A 27,514-nucleotide genomic window follows, 5' to 3' on the forward strand; every position below is an offset into this window, starting at 1 on the left:
CATCCAATTATTATGGGATGCAATAGGTCCTTAACGACCGCCACTTCATGAGATGTGGTGCCACAGTCCATGTTTACATCCACCTGGGCCACAGGATAGTTCTTAGCATCCCCATGGATACACCGGACACCCACCACCTTCCCAGGAACCAGCCGATGAGGGAGTGTGGCCCTTATCAGGGTCACCAAACTTCCTGAGTCCAATAGTCCAGAGACTTGAGCCCAGTTTACTGACACTGAGCATGCCTGAGGGCCCTCGCCATGTTGAGGAACCACGCTGTAGGCGGGGTAGGCAAAATAAGAGCAACGCCGGCCCATGTTGCAGTGCATTGGCTCAGAGTTTATGGGACACCGGGCGGCAATATGGCCAGGGGTATGACATCTCCAACACACTATATTATGGGGTGGGACCTTGGGCAGCAACTCAGACCCCTCCCGAACTCTAGGACGCCCCCCAGGTGTGGCGCTAGCTCCCTTCTTTTGGATGTCCGCCGCCTTTTGGGAACCCCAGTATTGAGAGGCTATGACCCCTAGTTTTCCCAACGGACTCTCAACCGCCTGGTATCTTTCCACCAACCCCACCAAGTCATCGGCATTATGGGGATCTCCCTGGGCAACCCAGGATTTCACCGACTTCGGGAGAGAGTGTATAATCCTGTCTATAACGACCTTCTCCACCATCTGTGCTGGGGAGGAAGATTCAGGTTGCAACCATTTTTGGACCAGGTGTAGGAGGTCGAACATCTGGGACCGGGGAGGTTTGTCACTGCAATAGGCCCAGTGGTGCACCCGTTGCGCCCTGACAGTCAGAGTCACTCCCAAGTGTGCCAAAATCTCAGTTTTCAACTTAGCGTACTCTTTCGCGTCCTGCAAGGCCAAGTCATAATAGGCCTTCTGCGGCTCGCCTGTCAAACATGGCGCCAGTACCTCCGCCCACTGCTCTGAAGGCAATTTCTCCCGCTCTGCCACTCTCTCAAAGACCGTCAGGAACGCGTCAACGTCATCACCCGGGGTCATCTTTTGTAATGCTCTTCTTACCGTCTTCCTGACGTGTGAGTCATCACCTGGATCTGAGGATGTGGCGGTCGTCCTGCCACGGATCTGCTCTGCCAAGATTTCCATTTGCCTTTGCTGCTGTTGGATCTGCTGCATCAGAAGTTTATTTGTTTCCTGCTGCTGCTCCCGTTGCTGCTGCAGCTGTTCCCAATGCTGCTGCTGCATGCTTTGCTGGTACTGCTGCTGGAACTGCGCCTGCTGAGCCTGCTGTTGCTGATGTTGCTGCTGGTGCTGCGCTTGTTGCTCCTGCTGTGCCTGCAACATATTTTGTCCGGCGACACTTGCTGGCTTATGGCCGACTTCACCCAGGACATATACGTCTTCTTGTAGCAGTCACACTGCCGCTTGGGATCTGTGCCCGTGCTTCTAGCACCAATTGTAGGGATTTGTACTCACTGAGCCGCGTTGGAGGCAGGCACGGGTTCACAAAGTGATGCAGTCTGCGGGTTCAAACAAACTGGTGGTTTATTTAGTGTCCATACACCAGTTAAGAAGCAAAAGTAACAGCCTTTTCTTGGCACCAAAAGGAATAACAGAACAAAGCTCAAAATAACATGTCCATGCAGCACAGCTCCAGCCGTTTAAACAAGGTGCTTTTCTCTGCCTCCTGCAGAGTCTAAAGACCACATGCAAGGTCTGCTCACCTTGCCAAACAAACACAGACAGACTGAGACAGGCGCAGCTGTCTTAAATCAGCCTTCCAAGACCTGGACTGGAGGTAAGAGAGCAGCTGTTCCCCCTCAGCTCTTTCAGCTGCTCGTAAAACCCGGCCCTGTAATCCGGGCTAATTAAATTCCTCTCAGCACTATGTGTGCTGGAGCCTGCTTCTCCGGGTTCTACATCACCGAAGCTTGGCACTTTGGGGAAACATACCTCCCGTCCACGACCTCTTCGGCAGTCACCTTACAAGGGTTTGTAAAAATTAGCCCTATTGGCTGAGTCATGGTTGACTCACTATTTTGGCTGTGACAGCTAGTTTGGCTTGTGCCATCAACATCTGAAAATCTGTCAACAAAAATGCCAAAAACACTATTGTTAAGGGACGTGGACATGGTGTTGTCAGTGGCGCACGAGAAGGCACTCAGTCTGTGTCAGGTCAGAAGGAGCTTGATGCATCCACTATGTTCCTGGAAAAAATTCTCGGTCTGGAACGTAAACGTGTGTGGAAGCCAGAAGAGCAAGAGCAGATTCTGTCTTGGATAGCAGACAAGGCCTCTACACGTTTTTCAAGCAGCAACAAATCTTCCACGACCACACAGTCTACTGCGGATACACAGAAGGCTGGCCCATCCAATGCTGAAACTGGTTCTCCTTCCTCCCGCCATTATCAATTACAGGAGACATATGACCCCAAGCTTGGCCACTCCGAGGATCTGTTTGATACGTATCCTTTGGTTGCCTCTGGCCTATCACCTGCAGCATTGAAGAAGGACAAGAGGAGGTGGCGTGCATGGATGCTCAAGTATTTTAGGACCTACCCCCAGAAGAAAGCCACTTGGAGGAACGTCATTTACTGTCTCCAGAGGTGGAGGCTGATGATCAAAATCAATATATTTCCCTTTCCGAGCATAGGAAAATATCGGCTAGTGATACTCTAAGGCTATATGGAAACCCCTGATAGGATTATATTACACATAATTTGCAAAAAAAAAAGGATATCCCCATTATTTTAGGGAATAGACATAATTTTTTTTATATAAAATTACAATTATCAGGCCATCAGGTCAGCCTACAATGTCAACTGGGAAGGAGGATGAGATGGAAAATGAGGTGGTCGATGATGAGTCCACTGATCCGACCTGGACCGTTGACACGCATAGCCATGACAGCAACACAGAGGAAGATGGATATGTAGCACCAACACAGGCACCAAGGGGTCGTGGTTTGCCCAGAGTGAGAACTGGGTCAACTGTTCCAAAGAGCAACCCCGCTGTGCGCCAAGTCAGGGCAATGGGGCGTTCAGCTGCTGTGTGGAATTTTTTTTCTGAAAGTCTTTCAGAGAAAAACATTGTAGTCTGTAGCATCTGCCATACCAAGTTGAGCAGAGGCCAGGGCAAAAGCAACCTGAGCGCCACCAGTATGTGAAACCACATGGCAGCCAAGCACCCCAGTAGGTGGGTGGAACACCAGGGTACCAAATCTGCATCTGCGGGTCAAACCAATGCCATGTCGCCTGGGCTATGTCCTTCAGAATCTGCTGTTCAGGAAGCAGGCGCTCATACCTCCTGCCCACAAGCTGCGTTTGCTCACACACAACAAACCTCAACCACATCCACTTCGTCGTCCCAGAGAAGCGTCCAATTGTCCGTGCCTGAGAGCTTGGAAAGAAAGCGTAAATACCCAGCCACGCACCCACAGGCACAAATACTAAACTCGCACAATGCCAAATTGCTTGCTGTGGAGATTTTGCCGTTTAGGCTTGTGGGAACACAGTCTTTCCATAATCTCCTGGCTGTGGCTACCCCACGAAACAGTGTTCCCAGCCACTACTATTTTGCCCGGTGTGCCGTCCCTGTATTACACAAGCATGTGTTAAACAATCTGAACCGTGTTCTCGCCAACGCCGTAACCAGGAAGGTCCACCTAACAACAGACACCTGGACAAGTTGTTGTGAACAGTGACGATACATTTCTGTCACGGCACACTGGGTGAACCTGGTGGAGGGTGGGACAAAGGCACAAACTGGAACATCACACATCCTACCCACGCCAAGAATAGCTGGCCCAACTTCTGTCAGGGTTTCCGCCTCTTCATATTCCACTTCCTCTCTCCCCTCCTCCTGCTCCTCATCCTCTGCTGAATTACCCTACCCATTACTGTCAAGCTGGGACCTGTGCAGCAGCCCATCGGCAAAGCGACAACACGCTCTGCTGAAGCTGATCTGTTTAGGTCAAAAAGCACACACTGCAGCAGAGCTGTGGCAATCTGTAAAACAACAGACCAATCAGTGACTCTCCCCGCTGCACCTCCAACCCGGTCTGGTCGTCTGCCATAATCGGCGTAACCTGGTGGTGGCTTTAAAGGTCGGTAAGCTGGTACACGTGTTATGCATGGCTCACATGCTGAACTTAGTTGTTCAGAAATTGCGGAAAACTTACTGTGAGGAGCTGCCCATTTTCTAAAGACTATGATACTTTTCCAGCAATGGACCACCATTTTTGTTAATATTATTATAGTGTTTTATTAGTGATTTACTTGTTATGTTTTATATAGTTCTGCTAACCTGTCAGTATGTGCACTAGATTCACTTGTAAAATGTCCAGCATTCCACTAATCTGTATCTCAGGAGTATCTAACCATTGTTGCAATAGCCAATAATCTCGTTATGTGTGTGTAGATTGCAGACACAGTGGAGCCGTCCCCACAGGGGGTCTTACATGCAGTCTCAGATGAACCCTTCTAGAATATTCTTCATTGTTGAGTGAACAGTGAATGTTTAAGGGGGAGGGTGTGATCACTTCTGACCTGGGAGGGGACTGAGCCCAGTGGAAGAAAGGACAGACATGTTTTAGGAGAGTTAGGTGGAAGGATTGGAGGAAGAGGATGGAGACAGTGAGTATGGCCTTATACAAAGCCAGTGGAACTACTGAATCCAGATTGAGAATTTGAGGACTGAGAGAACTGATTTTTGGCCATTTACCTGGAATTGCTTATTGCCATGGCTGTGATCAATAAAATATTGCTGCATCGTTAATCTGCCTAGGTGATTACTTACAACCCACAACCGCACATCTTTACAAATGGTGGCAAGCAGTGGGATCACCTATCTCTGGAGAGCATACCAGGGAAAGTTACAGAGCGGTGACTTGGCAGAAGAGATGACGGAGGATGGACCGACTGAGTTGAGGAGGATGCTGGACGCGCTAGGAGAGCGGGCCACGGAGATGGAGCGGGCGGCAGTATTAAACTAATTTTTGGGTGTGCATGTAGTGATACCACCACCCGCCCCAGTGCAGAGGACAATGGATAACAGGGGAGAGGGGCCTACATCTTTAAGGTACCGGGATATACCACAGTTCAATGAAGGCACCTCAGATATTGATGAACATCTCCGGTTATTTGAGAACCTCTGCCTGCTGCATGAGGTGTCAGTCAGTGACTGGCCCAGATATTTGAGTGTTGGCCTGACCGGAAAAGCAAGAGAAGCTTTTAATAACTTGTCTTCGGTGGATCAGAGATGTTACTCTACCATTCGCAGTGCATTGCTAGAGAAGTATGCCGTCAAGCCAGAAACATACCGGAGGAAGTTTCGGGAGACTGATAAGCCCGCTGCACACACATCGGGAGTTTGCCAACACACTACGTACGGCATGCACTCAGTGGATAGAAGGACTGAGGGCTCAAGAAGCAGAACATGTAATGGATATAATCATGCTGGAACAATTTATGTCAAAGCTCCCAGGTAATTTGAAAGAATGGATGGCAGATAGAAAACCACTCAGCCTGGATGAGGCTGCAAGATTGGTTGATGATTGGTCTGCTAATCGACCAGGGCAACGAGGAAGTACAGCCCCAGTGAGTCAGGAACAGGATTTTACAGGGAGGCCATCGAGACCCATGGATCGGCCAGATAAGGAACGCAGGGAGTTCAGACTTCACAAAGAGGGGACGGTTGCCCAAGCCCCCAAGTACGGCCCGTGTTGGGGTGAGGAAGGCTTAACTGCCATAACTGTGGACGTATGGGACACTTTGCCAGGGAATGCTGGGAACGTTCTAGCCCACATCACAACCTTGGACGTGGATTGGTGTGCCACTGGGCCAATGTCGTAACCCAAAGCCAAAGACCGGTTCTCCCTGTTTCAGCCGAGAGGGAGCGACACTATCTGCAGACTAACCCCCCACCTGTGGTGAGTAATACACAAAATGCCATGACTGTCACAATGAAGGAATTTAATCTGGGGGAGGTAAATTACATCAGGGAGGAGGCCCAGGGACTTCGGGACACTGGATCTACCCTCACCCTGGTCAGCCCAGATACTGTCCCCCCAGAGCTCCCTTTACCAGGCCGCCAAGTGACCACCCCCCTAACTGGGTGTCAGCACTCTGGGGTTGGTCGCAAAGGATACAAGTTTGGTTCTCATTGGGCACGTGTGGAGTTTCCCAGGACAAACTGGGGAGCAGGGGAGGGGGGTATGGAGGACCCCACGGAAAGGACAGACCCCTGATCCAGCGAACTAAATACAGAGTCCTTGTCTCTGGGCTTCCCCCATCGGGAAGTTGGCAGGATCTGAAAGACCATATGAGAAAAGCTGGAAATGTTTATTACACTGACGTATACCAGGGTGGAATGGGGACTGTGGAGTATATTCGCAAGGACGACATGGAATATACTTTGAGGAAACTGGATGATACAAAGTTTCGTTCTCATAAAGGCGAGACCTCTTACATTCGTGTCCGTGCTGAAAAAGTGGGGGAGGTATGTGAGGAGCTGCCCATTTTCTAAAGACTATAATACTTTTCCAGCAACGGACCACCATTTTTGTTATTATTATTATAGTGTTTTATTAGTGATTTACTTGTTATGTTTTATATAGTTCTGCTAACTTGTCAGTATGTGCACTAGATTCACTTGTAAAATGTCCAGTATTCCACTAATCTGTATCTCAGGAGTATCTAACCATTGTTCCAATAGCCAATAATCTCGTTATGTGTGTGTAGATTGCAGACACAGTGGAGCCGCCCCTACAGGGGGTCTTACATGCAGTCTCAGATGAACCCTTCTAGAATATTCTTCATTGTTGGGTGAACAGTGAATGTTTAAGGGGTGGGGTGTGATCACGTCTGACCTTGGTGGGGACTGAGCCCAGTGGAAGAAAGGACAGACATGTTTTAGGAGAGTTGGGTGGAAGGATTGGAGGAAGAGGATGGAGACAGTGAGTATGGCCTTATACAAAGCCAGTGGAACTACTGAACCCAGATTGGGAATTTGAGGACTGAGAAAACTGTTTTTTGACCATTTACCTGGAATTGCTTATTACTAGTGTTGAGCGAACATGCTCGACACTGCTCGGTACTCGCCCGAGCATCACGCTACTCGGGATGTTCGGCGAGCACCGAGCATTTCCGGGTTACTCGGGCGAGAGCTCGGGTCTCCGCCCTGCATGTTTGGCGCTCTTTACAGAGCCAATGAACATGCAGGGATTGCCAGCCAGTCACTGTAATGCCGCAGCCATGTTGCTTGTGGGCATTACAGTGATTGGCTGGCCGCACAGCGTCACCTCGAGTATTTAAAACCGGGCGCCGCCATCTTGGACACAGTCGCTCCGGATCAGACAGTGTAGGGACAGCGCTGCTGATTTAGGGAGAGATATATCCTGCAAAATAGTTAGTGTAGGGTCTGTAAAGGCTGCCAGATCAAACAAACAGTCCTTCTCAGGATTAATATCCATCCCAGGTATATCAGGTAGGCAGACAGGCTGTATAGGAGACGCAGTGGTTATACCAGCAAACGCTGCATTACAGTACTGTGTGCTGCTCCTGTTGCTGAAATTGCTGGACTTAGCTCCAGGTCCCGGGGGCCAGGAAAAATCCTTTTTTTTTTTTTATCTAAATCCTCTTTTTTTTTTCCCCTTCACAATGTACAAATACCCATCTTATTAACCTTTTGGTGTCCCCCCCCCCAAAAAAAAAAAAAGTGTGCCTCTGATTTTTCAGACACAAATATATCTGTTGAAAATAGTCTGGTGTAGGCCAGAGAAATACAAGTATGGTTTTGCAGTTCTATGGGCCATTTGTATCTAAAAAAAACAGTTTGAGTGTGTCGCTCACTTTTCAGCCGCAAATATATATATTTAAAAAAGTCTGGTATACACCAGTAAATTATTACTGTGGTTTTGATGTTCCACGGTAAAACATCTCTATTATCCTGTTTTTGGCATTTTTTGCTGTATAAAAATAATAATAGTGTCTCCCTGATTTTTCAGACACAAATATATCTGTTGAAAATAGTCTGGTGTAGGCCAGAGAGACAGAAGTGTGCTTTTGCTGTTCCATGGTAAAAAATCTCTATTATCCTGCTTTTTGCATTTTTTGCTGTAAAAAAAAAAATAATAGTGTCTCCCTGATTTTTCAGACACAAATATATCTGTTGAAAATAGTCTGGTGTAGGCCCGAGAAAAACATCTCCCGGATCCGTGCATTCCTCAGCAAAGACTCTGCAAAAACACTAGTGCATGCCCTCATCATATCCCGCCTCGACTACTGCAACCTCCTGCTCCGTGGCCTCCTTTCCAACACTCTTGCACCTCTCCAATCTATCCTAAACTCTGCTGCTCGACTAATCCACCTGTCCCCCCGCTATTCCCCGGCCTCTCCTCTCTGTCAATCCCTTCACTGGCTCCCCATTGCCCAGAGAATTCAGTTCAAAACTCTAACCATGGCATACAAAGCCATCCACAACCTGTCTCCCACATACATCTGTGAGCTAGTCTCCCGGTACTTACCTGCACGCAACCTCCGATCCTCACAAGATCTCCTTCTCTACTCCCCTCTTATCTCCTCCTCCCACAATCGTTTACAAGATTTCTCCCGTGCTTCCCCCCTACTCTGGAACTCTCTACCCCAACATATCAGACTCTCGCCGACCGTGGAAACCTTCAAAAGGAACCTGAAGACCCACCTCTTCCGACAAGCCTACAACCTGCAGTAAACACCACTGCACGACCAGCTCTACCCTCACCTACTGTATCCTCACCCATCCCTTGTAGACTGTGAGCCCTCGCGGGCAGGGTCCTCGCTCCTCCTGTACCAGTCGCTGACTCGTTTTGTTAAGATTATGTAAATGCTTTTGTTATGTATATCCCTATCACATGTAAAGCGCCATGGAATAAATGGCGCTATAATAATAAATAATAATAATAATACAAGTGTGGTTTTGCAGTTCCACGGTACAAACCTCTGTATTATCCACTTTTGGGCCATTTGTATCTAAAAAAAACAGTTTGAGTGTGTCGCTCACTGTTCAGCCGCAAATATATATATATATTTTAAAAAGCCTGGTATACACCAGTAAATTATAACTGTGGTTTTGCTGTTCCACAGTAAAAAATCTCTATTATCCTGCTTTTGGCATTTTTTGCCGTAAAAAATAAATAGTGTCTCCTGATTGTTCAGACACAAATATATCTGTTGAAAATAGTCTGGTGTAGGCCCGAGAAATACAAGTGTGGTTTTGCAGTTCCATGGTTCAAACCTCTGTATTATCCACTTTTGGGCCATTTGTATCTAAAAAAAAAGTTTGAGTTTGTCGCTCACTGTTCAGCCGCAAATATATATATATTCAAAAAAGTCTGGTATACACCAGTAAATTATAACTGTGGTTTTGCTGTTCCACGGTAAAACATCTCTATTATCCTGCTTTTGGCATTTTTTGCCGTAAAAAATAAATAGTGTCTCCTGATTGTTCAGACACAAATATATCTGTTGAAAATAGTCTGGTGTAGGCCCGAGAAATACAAGTGTGGTTTTGCAGTTCCACGGTTCAAACCTCTGTATTATCCACTTTTGAGCCATTTGTATCTAAAAAAAACAGTTTGAGTGTGTCGCTCACTGTTCAGCCGCAAATATATATATATTCAAAAAAGTCTGGTATACACCAGTAAATTATAACTGTGGTTTTGCTGTTCCATGGTAAAACATCTCTATTATCCTGCTTTTGGCATTTTTTGCCGTAAAAAATAAATAGTGTCTCCTGATTGTTCAGACACAAATATATCTGTTGAAAATAGTCTGGTGTAGGCCCGAGAAATACAAGTGTGGTTTTGCAGTTCCATGGTTCAAACCTCTGTATTATCCACTTTTGGGCCATTTGTATCTCAAGAAAACAGTTTGAGTGTGTCGCTCACTGTTCAGCCGCAAATATCTCTATTTAAAAAAGTGTGGTATACCCCAGTAAACAATAACTGTGGTTTTGCCATCCCACGGTAAAAAATCTCTATTATTCAGGTTTTGGTAGTTTTTTCCATAAAGAAAAACAGTAGTGTCTCCTGACTGTTGTGACACAAAAATATATCTGTTGAAAATAGTCTTGTGTAGGCCCGACATCCCAGTGTGGTTTCGCAGTTCCACGGGTCAAATCGCTGTACTATCCAGTTTTGGGCCTTTGGTATCTAAAAAAAAAGCAGTTTGAGTGTGTCGCTCACTGTTCAGCCGCAAATATCTCTATTTAAAAAAGTGTGGTATACCCCAGTAAACAATAACTGTGGTTTTGCCATCCCACGGTAAAAAATCTCTTTTATTCAGCTTTTGGTATTTTTTTCCGTAAAGAAAGACAGTAGTATCTCCTGACTGTTGTGACACAAAAATATATCTATTGAAAATAGTCTTGTGTAGGCCCGACATCCCAGTGTGGTTTCGCAGTTCCACGGGTCAAATCGCTGTACTATCCAGTTTTGGGCCTTTGGTATCTAAAAAAAAAGCAGTTTGAGTGTGTCGCTCACTGTTCAGCCGCAAATATCTCTATTTAAAAAAGTGTGGTATACCCCAGTAAACAATAACTGTGGTTTTCCTCTTCCACGGTTCTAATCTACTCTTTATTACCCTTTTTCCATTGATAGTGCAAGTGTAAGCTATTTTACTTCATTTACAATGGGCAAGGCGCGTGGCAAGGGACGTGGAAGTGGACGTTCTGGTGATGGTTCGTGCAGAGGACGGGGCCGTTGCCAAGGTGAAAATGTGCCACAACCAACAGCCACATCTTCTCGCTCCCACTTCTTGACCGAATTACTAGGGTAAATAGCTGGCTGAGTGATAGAAAGCAGAGGGTGGTTATCAATGGAGTAAGCTCAAGATGTGTCAGGGTTACTAGCGGGGTGCCTCAAGGGTCTGTCTTGGGCCCTATATTATTTAATATATTTATTAATGATCTAGTGGAAGGGTTGCATAGTAAAATAGCAATATTTGCAGATGATACTAAACTTTGTAAAGTAGTTAATACAGATGAGGATAGGGCACAGCTACAGGAGGATTTAGATAAATTCGGGAGTTGGGCCAAAAAATGGCAAATGGGGTTCAATGCCGATAAATGTAAGGTCATGCACATGGGAAAGAAAAACAGCAGTCACCCATACATATTAAATGGGAAACCGTTGGGGAAATCTGACATGGAGAAGGACCTGGGCGTCTTGGTTAATAGCAAATTAAATTGGAGTGCTCAGTGTCAGGCAGCAGCTGCGAAGGCAAATAGAGTCATGGCATGCATCAGAAGAGGAATAGGGGCATATGATGAGAACATTGTTCTTCCTCTGTATAAAGCGCTGGTAAGGCCGCACTTAGAATATTGTGCACAGTTCTGGGCTCCGGTGCTCAGGAAAGACATATTGGAGCTAGAGAGGGTACAAAGGAGGGCGACTAAGGTAATAAAGGGAATGGAGGGACTAGAATACCCAGAGAGGTTGTCAAAATTAGGCCTATTTACGTTGGAAAAGAGAAGGCTTAGGGGAGACCTCATAAACATGTATAAATACATCAGGGGGCAGTACAGAGATCTCTCCCATGACCTGTTTATACCAAGGATGGTGACAAAGACGAGGGGGCACACTATGCGTCTGGAGGAAAGGAGGTTCCTGCACCAGCATAGAAGGGGATTCTTTACGGTCAGAGCCGTGAGACTCTGGAACTCTCTGGGAGAGGAAGTGGTGATGTCCAACTCACTTAATGAGTTCAAGAGAGGCCTGGACGCCTTTTTTGAGAACAATAAAATTACATCTTATGCTTAGTGATAGTTAATTAATCCAGGGATTTAATCTGACTGCCAGATTGGTGTCGGGAAGTGAATTTTTCCTCAATGATGTAAATTGGCCTATACCGCATGGTTTTTTGTTGCCTTCCCCTGGATCAACGCTGCGGAATAGCTGCAGTGCACAAGAAATAGGCTGAACTGGATGGACGCTTGTCTTTTTTCGGCCTTATAAACTATGTAACTATGTAACTATATGGAAGCACAGAACAACACCAGTATTGAGAACTGATCAGTGTGAACAGGTTATTAATTGGATAGCAGACAATACTTCCAGTTACCTGGGCACCACCACCTCCGGTCTATCTTCCACACAGTCAACTCTTAGTAGCCGTGAGTCTCGACCGCCTACTCCTCCTCACCCTGATGCTCCTTCTTCCCACCATGCCGAGTGTCGTCAGACAGCAAGTGATCCCACATTGGACACTCTGAAGAGCTGTTCACTAGTCCATTTCCATATTTGGGCCCCTCGCCTGATACGCTTGAAGTGGTGGAAGAGGAGATCCCATGTTGCGATGCCCAAATATTTGAACAGCCACGGCCACAGGAAGTCGACGTTGGCAATCTGTCACAAGAGGTGGACGATAACGAGACACAATTGCCAGGAAGTGAGGAGGAGGATCGTGGTGCGCAAGTGGAAGGAGGAGGAGGTGGTGGATGATCTAGTAACTGACCCAACGTGGAAGGAGGACATGCAGAGTGAGGCCAGCAGCACACAGGGGGAGGGAGGCAGAGTACCCCAACAGGCAGGAAGAAGCAGTGTGGTGGCCGCAGACAGAAGGCAGGCAACCGTTCCCCGTAACACCAACACGAGGGACGTTGCCAGTACAAGCGGTAGGTCTTCCAGAGTCTGGAATTTTTTTAAAGACTCTGCTGATAACCCCAAAAAGGCCATATGTTCCACCTGCCATGCCAGCATCAGCAGGGGTGACAAAACTACCAGCCTGACCACCACCAGCATGATCACGCACATGGCAGCAAAGCACCCGACTTTGTGGGGCGAAACCCAGGGTCCACGACCAGTGTCAGCGGGTGTCACCACTGCTACATCCACTGTTGTGCGTGCAATAGAACCCCCTGTTGTGTGTGCAAGGCAATCCCCTGTCCATACTGCATGTAAAGATGCCCCCTCCTCTCAGTCTTCACTTGTTATGGCAGTTTCTCAAGAAACAGCATCAACGTCCACGTCCACGTCCCACCGCAGCATTCAATTGTCCATATCCCAGACCTTTGAACGAAAGCGGAAATTCGCAGCTAACGCCCCACAGGCCACAGTCCTAAATTCGCACATTTCACGACTGCTTGCATTGGAAATGCTGCCTTTTAGGCTGGTGGAGACGGAATCCTTCCGCAATCTTATGGCGGTAGCCGTCCCTCGGTACTCGGTCCCCAGCCGACACTATTTTGCCCGGTGTGCCATCCCCGCACTACACAAGCACGTGTCCCAAAGCATCTGCCGTGCCCTCAAGAACGCAGTTACTGGGAGAGTCCACCTGACAACGGACACGTGGACAAGTGCTTGTGGCCAGGGACAGTACATCTCTCTGACGGCACACTGGGTAAACATAGTGGAAGCCGGGACCCAGTCGGACCTTGGGACGGAACACATCCTCCCCACACCGAGGATTGCGGGCCCTATGTCAGTCAGAGTTGCCCCCACAGTGTACAGCTCCTGCGCATCCTCCTCCTCCTCCTCATGTTCAGCCTCCATCTCAGATATCACCACATCAGTTACAAGCTGGAAGCATTGCAGTACTGCCTCCGCCAAGCGGCAACAGGCTGTGCTGAAACTCATAAGCTTAGGTGATAAACCTCACACTGCTTGTGAGTTGTGGACAGCTGTGAAAGAGCAGGCAGATCTGTGGCTGAGACCACTGAACCTACATCCCGGCATGGTCGTGTGTGACAATGGCCGTAACCTGGTGGCGGCTCTGAGGCGAGGTGAGATCACACACGTACCATGCCTGGCTCATGTGCTTAACCTCGTGGTTCAGCGGTTTCTTAAAACGTACCCCGAGTTGCCAGATCTGCTCGTGAAAGTACGCCGCCTGTCAGCTCATTTTCGCAAGTCGGCTCCAGCTTCCGCCGCCCTTGCTGTGTTGCAGCAGCGTTTGCAGCTTTCGGCACACCGACTGGTGTGTGATGTCTCTGACGCGCCCCCTGGGCCATATTCTTTAGGGGGAATATCCGGAGCCGGATCAGATGGGAGTTGTAGTCGCCGAGTGGCAGTGACCCGGCCCGTGCCCAGGGCGTCAAGCTCAGTGTTATGTGGCAGTCCTACAGATGTTATTAAGAGTTCTTTTGTGTCGACTACGCCACCCGTTGTGATGCGGTCACTGTGGCCGCCGCTGCAGCAGGGTCCGCTGAGGCTGATGGTGGGTGCGCAGCTTGGTGGGATAACCCCCAACGGGAGGGGTATAGCCTCAGGGGGGACAGGTGCAGAGGATGGGGGTTGTGGTGGTGCAGTGCAGACGGCAATGAAGACAGAGTCGGGTTGTGCAGTTAAGGGTGTTTACTTACTGCAGATGTTGTACTGGTCACTCCAGCTTCTAGTGACCACCCGAGCCGTGCTGCGTCCACCAGGTCCTGGATCCAGCCAACCCCCAAACAAGTCCGGAGCGTGGCCCTGAGCTCTCCTTCTGTCCCGTTCTCTGGCCGTCCCCACCAGTGATCCACCTAGGTCCAGCTCCCTCGGGCCTTCTGTTGGGACACCCTTGGCCTTGGGTTCCCTGACCCTTCATGTGGTGTGCCTTCGGGGTGGATGTGATGGGTGACCGTGACAAACACTGCCCACGGTCTCCGGTCTCTGGCTAGGGTGTGTTTTCTGCCCCCACCAGCTTGGGATCCGGTACCCTGTGCCGACTCTTCACCCGGGGATTTAAGTTGGGATCTTGGAGTCCTTTTCTGCTGTTTCCCCCTCTGGGTCTCTCTCTCTCTTCTCCTCTCTCACTCTGGGTCTCTCTTCTCCTCTGCTTGCTGACTTGTTCTCTGCATCTGACCCTGTTCTTAGTTGGTGCCCACCTTATATACACCCTCTATGTGTGAGCTCAGGTGACCAGCACCCAATGAGCTCCTATCTTTACCCAGGCTGCTCCCCCTATCTGCCCCTACACTACTTGGGATGTACCACCCCCCTCCCACTCCAGCCAGGAACAGACTCGGTCGTACCTGCACATTTCTAAGTGGGAGTACCGTCGGTCTGCTCCTCGGAAATGGGATGTGTGTAGTGCATGCAGCCTACCGAGCTCAGATCCACACTCCTTCCTTACCCGGGAGTGGAATATCACACCTCTGGGTTGAGGTGCAATACCCCTGTAGCAGCCGAATCCTCAGGGTGCTACATTCCCCCCTGGTAAATCACAGCACGTCCTCGGGCTGTAAGACATAAATAACACCAAAAACATACATTTTTTTTTTTTTTCATAAACATATAAAACAACATATATTAGCAAATAAAACATTCTCGTCGCCTCTGGCTCCTCCTCCGGTCACTGTGCAACGTGTGACCGGGTAAAGTGCGACAGTCTCTCTGGAAAACTGGTTTTCCTATAAAACCAGTAGGGGGCGCTTTAGGAAGCGCAACTATATACAGGGGAAGTTGGCCGCTCTCAGTCCTCGGCCAGGTAAAGGGAAGGGAATGGCTGCTCACAGTCCTCAGCCTGGTATGGATTACGGAATAACGGGTAAAAAGTTCACTCATGCTGGTCCCAACGGGGACTATATATATGTAGCAACAGTTTCTTTAGTACCCGGTCGGGTAACTATTTACATCTACTGCCCTGCCGCACTCAACGGCGTCTTCCTCCTGCTCTTTGCTTGTAGCTGGTTGTAACTTCAGACCCGTCCGGGTCCTCTTGCTCCTCCTCCTCGCACCGCAACTCCTCCTCCGTCAGGCGGTGTACGTGGAGGGCGTAAGGTCCTTTGGCACACTTGTGCCGGGTAAAGGTGACCTCGTCTCCGATGTAGAGGTCACGACCTCTGTGCCCCTCCGGCAGATGGGACTCCACGTCTCTGCGCGTGACAAAGACGTCGCCGGGGGTGTTGTTGTCTCTAATGAAGCCCCACCCATGCTGCAGGTTAAACTTTATTACAGTCCCGGTGGTACGGGGACTGTGCGCTGCACGGGGGTCCCTCCTGGTCCGGCTCTTCTGCTCGGCACTCCGTACTTGGGCCTGCTGTTCCCGGACCCGCCTCTCTCTCCGCTCCCTCACAAACTCTTCGAGCTGCTGTCGGCAACACTCAGCACGCTCCGCTGCAGCTGCCCTGGTTTCCTGAGTGAACCCCATTAGGTCTTCTCCGGTGGGGTCCCACTCAAATTGGGCCTCTTCAAGCGGGGGCGAGATCCGTGCCACGGGCGTCGGAGCCGGAATCAGGGGCTCACACAAGGGCCCTAGTCTCTGCCGCCGTTCCAGCTCATGGAATTCTTCGGGCCAGATGAAGGGCCGCCCGTCCGGCCATGTGAGCTGGCTGAACAAGTCCTCCCCCAGGTGTGGCACCCTTGGTTTTACGGGCGCGGGCGCGGTGGTGGTGGCGCCCGGGTTGCCCAGGCCTTGCGGCCAGGCCTGGGGCACCTGGAAGGTGAAGGGCACCGTTAGGACGGCGGCGCCCTGGGCTACCTGGCCTTGCGGCCAGGCCGGAGGCTCCGCGGAGGTAGGGGGCGCTGTTGGTGATGCGGCGCCCGGGGGTACTAGGCCTTGCGACCAGGCTGGTGGTATTTCCTGCTTTGTCACGCTCCGGGTCGAGGCGCGTGACGTCACAGGGGTCGCTGCGGCGGCTTCCGGTCGGGGCTTAGTCCATAGCGGTGACATGGCGGCTACGGGCACAGCAGGGGGACTTTCGGGCTCTGCGACGGGGAGCTGGGGGGCAGGTGGGCGGTTTCCCGGCTTGGGGTATAGGCGTCCCCTTTACCTGCCTCCATGCGTTCGGCTCCCTTCTCGGCGCCGTCTCCGGCCTTGGGTCCTCCCGCGCCATCCTCAGAGGCGGTCTGTCTCCTCATCTTGGCTGGCGTGCTCCGGGTCTTGATTTGCTGGGCCATCTCTCGGCTCCACTCCGCCAATGTCTCTCGCTGTACCCGGGCCATCCTCCGTGCGAGGCCCTCCAGGGCAGTCTGTGCACACTCCCGGTCTCGGGGGAGCTGTGCAAGGACCTCCACTAGGCCTAGTGGGGTCGTGGTTTCTAGCAGGCTCCTGACCAACGGGTCGGTGCTGCTCTGCTCTTCTTCCAGCAGGCTCCTGGCCAGCGGGCCGGTGCTGCTCTGCTCTCCTTCCTCGGTCTCTAGCAGACTCCTGGCCAGCGGGCCGGTGCTGTTCTGCTTTCTCTCCATCTCCGGGCAAGCTCCTCCGCCACTCCTCTCCAGGCTTCTTGCCTCCGGGTGCGCTCGCTCCAGACTGCTCGTTAGACTTCTTGTCTCCGGGTGCGCTCGCTCCAGACTGCTCCAAGCGACACCCATCTTTGCTCTTTTCTTTCGTCTCCTCCCACTTCGAGGGCGGTCCCGGGGCAACTCGGTGACTGTCAGCTCCAGGGGTAGTTCTTTCACGCTGACAGACACCTCCAGCATCACAGTCTCTGTTGGTGGGGGCGGTTTCCACTTTTGGCGCCATTTTCTGTCCTGGCCCACGATGGGAGGCGGCCTCTTGCCCTCCTTTGGCACGCCCATAATGGCGTCCGCTGCTCTTCCAAGGCGGGAAATCTTCGGATTTGGCGGGAAGCGTCGCCCAGTGGCGGGAAACTCTGCAGATGGCGGGAACAAGCTGGAAATGGCGGACAATCGGCGGGAAACGACCTGTGATGGGGTCCGATGGTGTGGACCCTCCGGAACCGGCGGGAGACTTCTTTCTGAGGTAAACTTGCACTTTTCTTCAGGCACGCAGTACCCGGGTGTTGCGGGCACGTAATCCTGCCGACTACGCCAAAGTTGACGCGCCCCCTGGGCCATATTCTTTAGGGGGAATATCCGGAGCCGGATCAGATGGGAGTTGTAGTCGCCGAGTGGCAGTGACCCGGCCCGTGCCCAGGGCGTCAAGCTCAGTGTTATGTGGCAGTCCTACAGATGTTATTAAGAGTTCTTTTGTGTCGACTACGCCACCCGTTGTGATGCGGTCACTGTGGCCGCCGCTGCAGCAGGGTCCGCTGAGGCTGATGGTAGGTGCACAGCTTGGTGGGATAACCCCCAACGGGAGGGGTATAGCCTCAGGGGGGACAGGTGCAGAGGATGGGGGTTGTGGTGGTGCAGTGCAGACGGCAATGAAGACAGAGTCGGGTTGTGCAGTTAAGGGTGTTTACTTACTGCAGATGTTGTACTGGTCACTCCAGCTTCTAGTGACCACCCGAGCCATGCTGCGTCCACCAGGTCCTGGATCCAGCCAACCCCCAAACAAGTCCGGAGCGTGGCCCTGAGCTCTCCTTCTGTCCCGTTCTCTGGCCGTCCCCACCAGTGATCCACCTAGGTCCAGCTCCCTCGGGCCTTCTGTTGGGACACCCTTGGCCTTGGGTTCCCTGACCCTTCATGTGGTGTGCCTTCGGGGTGGATGTGATGGGTGACCGTGACAAACGCTGCCCACTGTCTCCGGTCTCTGGCTAGGGTGTGTTTTCTGCCCCCACCAGCTTGGGATCCGGTACCCTGTGCCGACTCTTCACCCGGGGATTTAAGTTGGGATCTTGGAGTCCTTTTCTGCTGTTTCCCCCTCTGGGTCTCTCTCTCTCTTCTCCTCTCTCACTCTGGGTCTCTCTTCTCCTCTGCTTGCTGACTTGTTCTCTGCATCTGACCCTGTTCTTAGTTGGTGCCCACCTTATATACACCCTCTATGTGTGAGCTCAGGTGACCAGCACCCAATGAGCTCCTATCTTTACCCAGGCTGCTCCCCCTATCTGCCCCTACACTACTTGGGATGTACCACCCCCCTCCCACTCCAGCCAGGAACAGACTCGGTCGTACCTGCACATTTCTAAGTGGGAGTACCGTCGGTCTGCTCCTCGGAAATGGGATGTGTGTAGTGCATGCAGCCTACCGAGCTCAGATCCACACTCCTTCCTTACCCGGGAGTGGAATATCACACCTCTGGGTTGAGGTGCAATACCCCTGTAGCAGCCGAATCCTCAGGGTGCTACATCTCCACACGTTGGAACTCTACCCTCCACATGTTGCAAAGGATTTGTGAGCAGAAGAGAGCAGTTGTGGAGTACAAGCTGCAACAAGGCCGTCGATATTCAGGTCTGACTCCACACATAAGACCTCAGGAGTGGACCTGGATGTCTGACATATGTACCATCCTGACAAACTTTGAGGAGGCCACCAAGATGGTGAGTGGCGATGACGCCATCATTAGTGTCAGCATCCCACTTGTCTGTCTTTTGCAATGCTCTCTGCAGAGAATTAAAGAGGAGGCATTGCAACCAGAGTATGATGAGATGGATCAAGAAGCCATAGCGCGCGATTACACACAGCCCAGCCTCATCTCATCCCAACGTGCATTGGGGGACAATGAGGCAGAGGAGGAGGAGGAGGAGGAAGAACAGGAGCTGCTATCATGCGTTGTAGACGGTAGTACCTGTACAAGTGTCATACCGTCGGTTCAGCGTGGGTGGCCTGAGGACAGGGGGGAGGAGGAAGAGGAGGAGGAGGAGGAGAGCATGGTCAGTCGTCATCTTGGTGAGGACACGGAAATCTTGCCCGTTACCAGTCTGGCACGCATGGCTGACTTTATGTTACGCTGACTTAACCGTGACCCTCGCGTTGTAAAAATGTTGGGTGACAGTCATTACTGGTTGGTGACACTTGTAGACCCCCGCTACAAGGAGAACTTTCACTCTCTTATTCCTGAGGTGGAGAGGTCTACAAAAATGGGGCAATACCAGAAGGCCCTTGCTGCAGAACTCTTAAAAAAATTCCCATCGGAACACGCTAGTGGCAGAGGTCACAGTTCGTTGCCCAACCAAGGCGTACAGGCGAGAGAGATGCAACTCCAATCCAGCAGAGGCAGGGGAACACTGTCAACGTTCTGGGACAGTTTTCTGACACCCGCCCAGCTTACAGGCCCTGAGGCGCGGGGTACTCTCACAAGGAGTGGAAAGTTTCAAAAGATGGTGAGGGAGTACCTTGCCGATCGTACCAGCGTCCTCCGTGATTCCTCTGTGCCTTTTAATTATTGGGTATCCAAGCTGGACACTTGTAATGAACTCGCTCTGTACGCCTTGGAGGTCCTGGCCTGCCCTGCTGCTAGCGTGTTATCGGAGTGTGTTTTTAGTGCCGCTGGGGGAATTATAACTGATAAGCGTACTCGCCTGTCAACTGACAATGCTGACAAGCTGACCCTTATCAAAATGAACAAGGGCTGGATTGGGCCAGACTTCTCATCACCACCAAATGACAGCAGAGTAACATAAAGTCAAATCCACTGTGTTATTTCGGGAGGTGTATTCACATGCACCGCTTCACACCCACACATGGGTATACGCTTCCTCGTTTCGGCTGTTTAATCTTCTTCTCCTTATCCTCAGCCTCCACCACCACTATACCACCAGGGTGCCAGCATTGCAAGTTCCTCCGTCCTAATTTTTGGCAGCTTTTGCTGGGAAAGCATAAGCAAATACAATGGGACACCCACTCCCCAATAATGGGACTCATGTTTGTAATATGCTGTACTGCATGGCTCTTGTAAGGGGCATTGCAAGTTGCTCCGTCCTAATTTTTGGCAGCTTTTGTTTGCAAGGCATAAGCAAATGCTATGGGACACCCACTCCCCAATAATGGGACTTATGTTTGTAATATGCTGTACTGCATGGCTCTTGTGAGGGGCATTGCAAGTTGCTCCGTCCTAATTTTTGGCAGCTTTTGCTTGCAAGGCATAAGCAAATACTATGGGAGACCCACTCCCCAATAATGGGACTTATGTTTGTAATATGCTGTACTGCATGGCTCTTGTAAGGGGCATTGCAAGTTGCTCCGTCCTAATTTTTGGCAGCTTTTGCTTGCAAGGCATAAGCAAAATACTATGGGACACCCACTCCCCAATAATGGGACTTATGTTTGTAATATGCTGTACTGCATGGCTCTTGTAAGGGGCATTGCAAGTTGCTCCGTCCTAATTTTTGGCAGCTTTTGCTGGGAAAGCATAAGCAAATACTATGGGAGACCCACTCCCCAATAATGGGACTTATGTTTGTAATATGCTGTACTGCATGGCTCTTGTAAGGGGCATTGCAAGTTGCTCCGTCCTAATTTTTGGCAGCTTTTGCTGGGAAAGCATAAGCAAATACTATGGGAGACCCACTCCCCAATAATGGGACTCATGTTTGTAATATGCTGTACTGCATGGCTCTTGTAAGGGGCATTGCAAGTTGCTCCGTCCTAATTTTTGGCAGCTTTTGCTGGGAAAGCATAAGCAAATATTATGGGAGACCCACTCCCCAATAATGGGACTCATGTTTGTAATATGCTGTACTGCATGGCTCTTGTAAGAGGCATTGCAAGTTGCTCCATCCTAATTTTTGGCAGCTTTTGCTTGCAAGGCATAAGCAAATACTATGGGAGACCCACTCCCCAATAATGGGACTTATGTTTGTAATATGCTGTACTGCATGGCTCTTGTAAGGGGCATTGCAAGTTGCTCCGTCCTAATTTTTGGCAGCTTTTGCTTGCAAGGCATAAGCAAATACTATGGGACACCCACTCCCCAATAATGGGACTTATGTTTGTAATATGCTGTACTGCATGTGACGCGCCCCCTGGGCCGTGTGTACACATGTGTGGGATACCCGTTGCTGGGTCTCTGGGGTCTGTAGTCTCCGAGGCAGTGACCCGGTCCCGTGGCTCAGGCTGGTCAAACCAGTGGCAGTCTTTCTTAGGTTTTGAGGTTAATTGTCTGACTGCGCCACCCGTAGATTGCGGTCAGGGAGTACCACCGCTGCGAGGCAGACAGCTGAGGCTGGTGTTGTGTGTGCAGGATAGAATGGGATAACTCCCCTCGGGAGGAGTATAGCCTCAGGACAGTGAGTGTGGATGATGGGGGTGATGGTGCACGAGCGCAGCAGGAACAACTCAGAGTCTTTGCAGTGCAGTTCAGGGTCTTTACTGATGATTATAAGGTAGACCCTCCCGGGAGTACTGGCTAGCATAAGAGGCCTGGTCAGTCTGTGAGCAAGCAGGAGTTCCCCTGGCCAGGTGGAGTTGTAGGCCTCCCCGTCTGTCTGCACTCTTCCTGGCTACCTTGCTGTAAGCGGGTAGAAGTAGCCCACGTCCCTGAGTGTACCATGTAGTGCTCACCCGTATGGCTGGTGACTTGGGGCCTTCTGTTAGCCTCCGCTCCACAATGGCGGTGCTGGTCCCTTTCTTGTGACTGAGCCTCCGGGCTTCTATGGCCAGAGGACCTGAAATCCCCTGCCGGCTGGTTTCTGCTGCTGGATATATAAGTCCTCACAGCTTCGGACTCCTGTGTCCGGTTCCTATTGTCTTCTGCCAGGGCGAGCTCTGCTCAGCTTCCAGCCCCTGGTCTTTAGCTCCTAGCTCCTACAGAGCTCATTGCTGTTACTTTCCCTTGCTCTCACTCTGACTCTGACTGTTCTCTGACTCACTCAACCCCGCCCCAGATCCAGTTTATAAGGGCAGAATTCTCCCCTCCCAGGACTGGGGCAGGAGGATGTTGCATGTTTAAGGGATCCTGACCAGGAAACCTCCCACTTGCTCTCCGACGTAATATCTCTATTACTGTGGTGACCAGACCCCTGGGGTGCCACACATGGCTCTTGTAAGGGGCATTGCAGTTCCTCATAATTTTTGGAAAGCCTTCCATGCACTGCTTAGGCCAACAGTGCACGGGAGACCCAGTTGCTATAAATGGAAAAAAAGGTTTAGTTAACACCCTCTGACCTCCATGTAATTTCCAAGGGGCATTGGAGTGGCTCGAAATTTTTGGTAGGCATTGCACTCACTGTATGCCCTATAACTGTGTAGCCGAACCGATCCTTTTGTTACAGAAACATATCCTACAAGACATATCTGGTTGACTGGCCTGATATTAATGTGAATGGTCCCTGTTCCTCCTGCTCTTTCTCCTTTGCCACCACCTCATCCATCATTCATCACCTGAAGCTTTGTTTTAACGGGAGTCATAGAACTGGGATAGTAGCAGGAAAACATCCAGCAATCCTCGAAGGAGATAGAATATGCGCCAAAACGCTGACCAACTCAGGCCTAGCCGCTACTACATACATGCGCTTGCATTCCAAGGAACAGAAAGCTAAGGAGTTGGATGGCCTCATGATCATGAATAATTTACTCGTTGTGTAGGAGGACAACCACTGCTGCTGTCTACCTTCTGAACTTTGTGTTGAAGCCTGATTGACTCAGGACCCGCAATCCTCTATGTCTGGAGGACGTGTTGCATCCCAGTGTCCAACTGTGTCCTGGCTTCCACAATATTAATCCAGTGTGAAGGCGTCAGTGAGATGGACCATTCCTGGCCACATTCACTTGTCCACGTGTTTGTGGTTAGGCTGTCCTTCCCACTAAATGCACTGGGGAGGGCACAGGTAATGTTTTGGTATGCGCGCTTGTGTATAAGGCGCACCGGGACAAATAGGGGCGGCTGGGGACCGTTTATGGACACCCGGCCACCCGCACGTGGCTGGGGACTGTGTGTGGGCACCCGGCTGCGGGGCGGCTGGGGACTGAGTATGGACACCCGGCCGCCCCCTGGCGGCTGGGGACCAAGCGTGGACACCCGGCCGCCGGGCGGCTGGGGACTGAGTATGAATACCAGGCTACCGACGCAGCCATGACGTGGTGGCCAGATTCCACCTCCACATGCCTAAAAGGCCCAATTTCAAGTGCAAGCAAGCTAGCAGTATGGTATTGCAGCCTGGGGGTGGGTGGGTGGCAGGCTGCATACTTGTGCTTGTATTGCAAGTTATGGGGGAGGTACAATTGAGCACTGCCCTGGGACAAGGACTTGCACGGGGATAGTTGCAAGTCTGCATCTTCTGATGCGGCAAGGATCACTTCTGATGGGCACACTTTTAGGCAGTGACCTGGGTGTCAGAGATGCTTCCAGGGGTCTTCCCCATGCTGTTCCCATGTCTTTTTAGCACTGTATGCATGTGTCACACAGCACATGGCCAGATAAGGTTGTAAAATGTTAAAATTACATTTCCCGGTGAATGCATTTGTCACGGTTGAAAGCAATACAAACGTGCAAAAACGCATAAAAAATGCTACTTGTGAACATAGCCCAAGGTGTGGAAGAGTATTTTTGTTTTTGGTTATTTATTTTACCTTATACACAAGTCTTTACCCTGGAAAGGATGTTCCTTAACCCCTTTCCGACCTGGTCAGTAATAGTACGCACCAGGTCGGGAATGCCGGTTCAGCGGGGGCTCCGGCGGTGAGCCCGCACTGAAGCGAGCACATGTCAGCTGATTATTGGAATCGCAATCCACCCGCGGCTGTTAACATGTTAAATCTCTGACAGTGGCATTTAACTCGCGCTTCCGGGAGTCCTAAGCCCCGCCCATCAGTGACCCCGTCACGTGATCGCGGGTCACCAATGGGTGGGCATGACAACTCAGGGTCTGCAGCAGACGCCTGTGGTTGTCATGTCTCAATTGCTATGAGCGCCACCTAGTGGTCAGCGCTCATAGCAAGTGAGCATTTCTCCTGCATACAAGCGATCTGCTCATCGCTTGTATGCAGTAGAAGCAATCAGACAACTGCTGCTTCTAGTCTCCTCTGGAGACTATAGAAGCAAGCAGAAAGTGTAAAAAAAAAGTTTTTAAAAAATAAAAAAAATAAAAAATATATAAAAGTTTAAGTCACCCCCCTTTCGCCCCATTCAAAATAATATATATATATATATATATATATAAAAAAAACACATACACATATTTGGTATCGCCGCGTTCAGAATCGCCCGATCTATCAATATAAAAGAAGAATTAATACAATCAGTAAACGGCGTAACGAGAAAAAAATTTTAAACGCCAGAATTAAGTTTTTTTGGTCGCTACAACTTTGCAATAAAATGCAATAACGGGCGATCAAAACATCGGATCTACCCCAAAATGGTATCAATAAAAACGTCAGCCCGGCACACAAAAAATAAGCCCTCACCTGGCCCCAGATCCCGAAAAATGGAGAAGCTAAGGGTCTCAGAAAATGGCGTCTTTTTTTGTTTTTTTTTAGCAAGCTTTGGATTTTTTTTTCACCACTTAAATAAAAAAGAACCTATACATGTTTGGTATCTATGAACTCGTAACGACCTGGAAAATAATGATGGCAGGTCAGTTTTAGCAATCTGTGAACGTGGTAAAAAAATGACCCAAAAAACAACTGTGGAATTGCATTTTTTTTGCAGTTTCACTGCACTTGGAATTTTTTTCCCATTTTCCAGCACACGATATGGTAAAACCAGTGATGGTATTTAAAAGTACAACTCGTCCCGCAAAAAATAAGCCCTCAAATGGCCATATTGAACGAAAATTAAAAAAGTTCTGGCTCTGGGAAGAAGGGGAGCAAAAAAGGAAAACACAAAAACAGAAAGACCCATGTCATTAAGGGGTTAACATATTTCCCAGGAAAGCACTTTCACTTTCGTTTTTGAACGTTTTATTGTGAGCCTGTAAAAGTGGCTTAATACCTCTGACCACGTTGTTGACAGCAGTGACCTGGGGGTCAGAAATGCTTCCAGGGGCGATCCCCATGCTGTCCCCATGTCATTTGAGCACTGCCACTATCGTTTTGGGCACTTTTTAGGCTTTCTACAGACTGCCGGGGGAGCCGCCGCAAAAATGTTCGGGTCTCCCATAGACTAACATTGGGCTCGTTGCTTGGGTCGAGCACCCGAGTATCACAGTGAGCTCGGCCCGAGCTTCGAGCACCCGAGCATTTTAGTGCTCGCTCAACACTACTTATTACCATGGCTGTGATCAATAAAATATTGCTGCATCGTTAATCTGCCTAGGTGATTACTTACAACCCTCAACCGCACATCTTACCATGACTTGCCGTACCTACTTGAGAAGGTGCGCCGTATTAGCGCTAGTGTTGAGCCACCCCCGTAGTGTTCGAGTTCGGTTCGGTTCGTCGAACACCCGTGTGTTCGCCGAACTGTTCGTCGAACTGTTCGTCGAACACCTTCGAACACCGTTAAAACCAATGGCAGGCAAACAAAAACACATAGAAACACATAGAAAACACCTTCAAAGGTGTCCAAAAGCTGACAAACTGCTCAGAAGACATAACTAACACATGGAAAAGTGACAAGTACATATAGTCATGCGAAAATAAAAGAGGTGGAGGAGTAAAAGGAGGGGGAGACACAGATATAGGCATGTCATGCCCTTCTAAAATCCAAAAAGTGAGAAGCCGACACGGCCAGTCAGCTCCTGCCCGTGCCACCTCCGTGTCGCCGGGTTTGTGCCAGAGCCGCGGTGAACCCTGACGGCCAGCCCCCCTCTCCCAATACTGGTGCCTGTCCGCTGGTGGGTCGAGCGAGCCCCCCTGTGGTGGAGGCAGCTCTAAGCTTTTTAATTTAAATTGTCTCTCTAATTTGAATGAATACACTTTAAATCCATTTACAAGGATCTATTTGAGGGCAAGTCTCATGCCAGCAGCCGCGGTAATTCCAGCTCCAGTAGCGTCCACTAAAGCTGCTGCAGTTAAAAAGCTTTTATAAGGATCGAGCTCGGCTGTCCACCGCAAGGCATCCTACTGCCAGCCCCAGCCCCTTTGCCTTGGGGTGCCTCCTGATGCTCTTCACTAAGTATCCCATGGTCCCGAAGCATTTCCTTTGAAAAAATTAAGTGTCTAAACTACAGGTGGTGCAGCTTGCTTAACAGCCGGGATAATCCGCTCACTAGCAGACACTGCTACTAGGCACAAAGTATTTCCTGGGCTAGATGCAGTTAAAAATTTGTAATTAGATACTCTCGTTGGATGCTGAGAAAGCATTCCATAGAGTCTCCTGGCACGCCATATATGATTCTCTTAAAAAGCTTGGGGTAGGGGTCTAGGGGACCCTTTTATAGCCAAAATCACGGCCCTGTATCGCAATACGTCACCTAGGCTGAAGATAAATGGAACTGTAGCACCCTGAGGGCTCGGTTGCTACAGACGTATTGCACCTCACCCAGAGGTGTGATATCTCACTCTCAGGTAAGGATGGAGTGTGGATCAGGACCCGACACCTGCATGCATTACACCACATTGCCGTGGGGCAGGGCGACCAATATGCCCCTGAGATGGGCACGACAGTCCCTGTCCCTGGCTGGAGTGGGGGGAGGGAACACTGAGGAAGGGGAACCCTGTAGTGCAGGAGCAGGGAGGAAGCAGTTCCTGGGTGCATTGAGAAGGGAGTATAAAAGGTGGGCACCATCTTAGTTCAGTGCAGAGAAGTCTGAGCAGAAGTGGCAGGGAGCAGGGGCTCTGCATGAGCTCTGCTCCGGAGGCGGGCCTAGTAACAGAGGCCCAGGCCTGGAAGAGGGAGAAGGAAGGAAGAGGAGCGGAGAAGGCTCCAGGAACGAGGAATGAAGGGATCCCAGGGGTGCGGACGGGTGAGTCGCCACCGCACGCCCGAATCCACCTGCGTGGAGGGGTCAGGCCAAAGGGGGAGACCGGTCCCCGAACTAGTGGAGGCAGGAAACGACCCTCAGCTAGAAACTGGAGGCTCTGACATTTTATGTGGCGCAGCCCCTCGCTACACCCGCTAGGAAGGCACCACATAGGGTCAGGGA

The sequence above is a fragment of the Phyllobates terribilis genome, unplaced genomic scaffold (assembly GCF_046119375.1).
Source record: "Phyllobates terribilis strain yellow unplaced genomic scaffold, ASM4611937v1 Scaffold_5__5_contigs__length_657084704, whole genome shotgun sequence".
In the NCBI taxonomy this organism is placed as follows: domain Eukaryota; kingdom Metazoa; phylum Chordata; class Amphibia; order Anura; family Dendrobatidae; genus Phyllobates; species Phyllobates terribilis.